Genomic DNA, 4,296 nt, shown 5'->3' with positions numbered 1-4,296 from the left:
AGGACGGGAATAAAGATGGCAGCCTCCCGGTCTCCGGCCCGGAGGAGCCGAGAGCCCGGGGCCCCACTCCTCAGTGCGCCCCCAGAGAACAGCGCCAAATGACTCCCGTCACCCTGGCCTCCGGCCGTGCTCCGAGCTGACCGAGCCTGCGACCGGTTCAAGGCAACCCCGAGCTGAGAGTCACTCCTCGGCTCTGTCTCTGCAGCCGGCTTCCCCGTTCGAACACCGGTAAGCTCTGCGACACTGAGACACCCCCGATCCTTCTGCGACCCTGCGGGACCTGAGGCCTCGCTTACCCCGCCTGGGCTTCACCCCAGTCAAGCCTCTGGAGCGATGTCCCTCAGCGGAACAGACTTTTAAAAGTCCTGATTTTGCTCCGTTGCTCTGCCGCTCGCCGGGAGCCAGCCCCTCCCCCCGCGGTCCATCTTCCCGTCGCTTTGGATTCACTTCTCCGCCAGTCCTACCCTGCAGAAAGCGGCTGATTTTCTGTTTCTGGAATTGCTGTTCTTCTCTTCAATCTCCCATTGGATTTGTAGGTGCCCGCAATCTTTAGATAAGCTATTTAGGTGATCTCCCGCTACCCGAAGTAGTCTCAGCCTGCCACTTCTCCGCCATCGTCTCGACTCCCCCTATTGGGAGATTTTTGATGACTGCTTCAATCTCCTTACTGGTTATGGGTCTGTTCAAGTTTTCTATTTCTTCCTGGTTCAGTTGTGGTAGTTTATATGTCTTTAGGAATGCATCCATTTCTTCCAGATTGTCAAATTTGCTGGCATATAGATGTTCATAATATGTTCTTTTTTTTTTTTAAGATTTTTATTTATTTATTTGACAGAGAGAAATCACAAGTAGGCAGAGAGGCAGGCAGAGAGAGAGGAGGAAGCAGGCTCCCTGCTGAGCAGAAAGCCCGATGCGGGGCTCGAACCCAGGACCTGGGATCATGACCTGAGCCGAAGGCAGGGGCTTAACCCACTGAGCCACCCAGGTGCCCCCATAATATGTTCTTATAATTGTTTGTATTTCTTTGGTGTTGATTGTGATCTCTCCTCTTTCATTCATCATTTTATTTATTTGGGTCCTTTCTCTTTTCCTTTTGATAAGTCTGGCGTGGGGTTTAGCAATCTTATTCTTTCAAAGAACTAGCCCTAGTTTCGTTGATTTGTTCTATTTATTTATTTATTTATTTATTTATTTTTTTGGTTTCTATTTCATTGATTTCTGCTCTCGTCTTTATGATTTCTCTTCTCCTGTTGGGTTTAAGTTTTCTTTGTTGTTCTTTCTCCAGCTCCTTTAGGTGTAGGGTTAGGTTGTGTATTTGAGACCTTATTGTTTCTTGAGAAAGTCTCGTATCACTATGTATTTTCCTCTTAGGACTGCCTTTGCTGTGTCCCACAGATTTTGAAACATGTGTTTTTGTTATCATTTGTTTCCATGAATTTTTTCAGTTCTTCTTTAATTTCCTGGTGGACCCATTAATTCTTTAGAAGGATGCTCTTTAGCCTCCATGTATTTGGGTTCTTTCCAAATTTCCTCTTTGATTGAGTTCTAGCTTCAGACCATTGTGGTCTGAAAATATGCAGGGAATGATCCCAATCTTTTGATACTGGTTGAGACTTGATTTATGACACAAGATGTGATCTATTCTGGAGAATGTTCCATGTGCACTAGAGAAGAATGTGTATTCTGTTGCTTTGGGATGGAATGTTCTGAATATATCTGTGATATCCATCTGGCCCAGTGTATCATTTCAGGCCTTTATGTCCTAGTTTATCTTTTGCTTGGATGATCTGTCCATTTCAGTGAGGGGCGTGTTAAAGTCCCCTACTATTATTGTATGATTGTCGATGTGTTTCTTTGATTTTGTTATTAATTGGTTTATGTAGTTGGCTGCTCCCATGTTAGGGGCATAGATATTTAAAATTGTTAGGTCTTCTTGTTGGACAGACCCTTGGAATATGATATAGTTTACTTCCTCATCTCTTATTATAGTCTTTGGCTTAAAATCTAATTGATCTGATATAAGGATTGCCACCCCAGCTTTCTTTTGTCCATTAGCATGGTAAATTATTTTCCAACCCCTCACTTTAAATCTAGAGGTGTCTTCGGGTCTAAAGTGAGTTTCTTATAGACAGCATATTGATTTTTTTTTAAATCCATTCTGATACCCTGTGTCTTTTGATTGGGGCATTTAGCCCATTTACATTCAGGGTAACTATTGAGAGATACGAATTTAGTGCCATTTTATTGCCTTTAAGTTGACTATTACTGATATTGTCTCTGTTCCTTCTGATCTACTACTTTTAGGCTCTCTCTTTGCTTAGAGGACCCCTTTCCATATTTCTTGTAGAGCTGGTTTGGTGTTTACAAACTCTTTTAGTTTTTGCTTGTCATGGAAGCTTTTTATCTGTCCTTCTGGTTTCAATGATAGCCTAGCTGGATAAAGTATTCTTGGTTGCATATTTTTCTCATTTAGTTCTCTGAATATATCATGCCAGTTCTTTCTGGCCTGCCAGGTCTCTGTGGATAATTTTGCTGCCAATCTAATATTTTTACCATTATAAGTTACGGACTTCTTGTCTCGGGCTGCTTTCAGGATTTTCTCTTTGTCACTAAGACTTGTAAATTTTACCATTAGGTGACGGGGTGTGGACCTATTCTTATTGATTTTGAGGGGGGTTCTCTGCACCTCCTGGATTTTGATGCTTGTTCCCTTTGCCATATTAGGGAAATTCTCTACAATAGTTCTCTCCAATATAACTTCTGCTCCTCTCTCTCTCTCTTCTTCTTCTGGAATCCCAATTATTCTAATGTTGTTTTGTCTTATGGTATCACTTATCTCTCGAATTCTCCCCTCATGGTCCGGTAGGTGTTTGTCTCTCTTTTGCTCAGGTTCTTTATTTTCTGTCATTTGGTCTTCTATATCACTAATTCCCTCTTCTGCCTCATTTATCCTAGCAGTAAGAGCCTCCATTTTTGACTGCACCTCATTAATAGGTTTTTAAATTTCAACTTGGTTAGATTTTCATTCTTTTATTTCTCGAAATGGCCTTTATTTCTCCAGACAGGGTTTCTCTAATATCTTCCATGGCTTTTTTGAGCCCAGCTAGCACCTTGAGAATCGTCATTCTGAACTCTAGGTGTGACATATTAGCAATGTCCATACTGATTAAGTCCCTAGCCTTCAGTACTGCCTCTTGTTCTTTTTTTTTTATGGTGAGTTTTTCTGCCTTGTCATTTTATCCAGATAAGAATATATGAAGGAGTGAATAAAATACTAAAAGGGTGGCAAAGACCCCAGGAAAATGTGCTTTAACCAAATCAGAAGAGACACCAAATAGTGGGGAGAAGAAAGGGGGTAAAAAGAAGTTCAGGAAAAAAAATTAAAAAAGAAATAAAGGAAAAATATAAAAAAGAAAAAAATATATATTAGACTCATGAATAGAACAGGGCCACGCACTTAATTTTGGGAGTATTTTGGTCTCTTAGAAGAAACTACCTCTCAAAATTTTAAAGAATGAAAAACATATATAAGGGTAAACACAATGAAGGGATGAATATGACTATAAAGATGAATTTTTTTTTATTTCTAAAAAAGGAGTTTATAAGATAAGTTGGTTAGGAGAATAAAGAAAAAGAAAGTGGAGAGAATTCTCTCAGGATGGAGACTAGAACAAAGCCTTGTGCTAGATTTAGGGTATATTTTGATCTATTAGAAGAAGTTGTATCCCAAATTTTTTTAGAAGAAAAAAACCCTATGTGTATACAAAAAAAAAAGTTAGATACAATGAAGGATAAAATATGAGTATAATAATGAAGGTTCAAAAAAGATTTTTTTAAAAATGAAAGGTATTGTTAAGATAAACTAGTTAAAAAATGTTAAAAGAGGAAAGGGTAAAAGTTAAAAAAATTTAGCAGAAGAAAAAATAAAATTAAAAAAACATTAATTTACTTTGCAAGACTAAAGAATCATGGGGAGAGAACCATGAATTCCATGCTTTGCTTTCTCCTCCTCTGGAATTCCGCTGTTCTCCTTGGTAAGTGAACTTGGTCTTGGCTGGATTTCTTGCTGATCTTCTGGGGGAGGGGCCTGTTGTAGTGATTCTCAAGTGTCTTTGCCAGAGGTGGAATTATACTGCCCTTACCAGGGGCCAGGCTAAGTAATCTGCTCGGATTCACTTTCGGGAGCTTTTATTCCCTGAACGCTTTCCATAGAGTTCCGGAGGACAGGAATGAAAATGGCGGCCTCCCAATCTCCAGCCCGGAGGAGCCAAGAGTTCGGGGCCCCACTCCTCAGTG

The sequence above is a fragment of the Lutra lutra genome, chromosome 18, assembly GCF_902655055.1.
Source record: "Lutra lutra chromosome 18, mLutLut1.2, whole genome shotgun sequence".
Taxonomy (NCBI): Eukaryota; Metazoa; Chordata; class Mammalia; order Carnivora; family Mustelidae; genus Lutra; species Lutra lutra.
Note: the sequence above shows the minus strand (reverse complement) of the source record.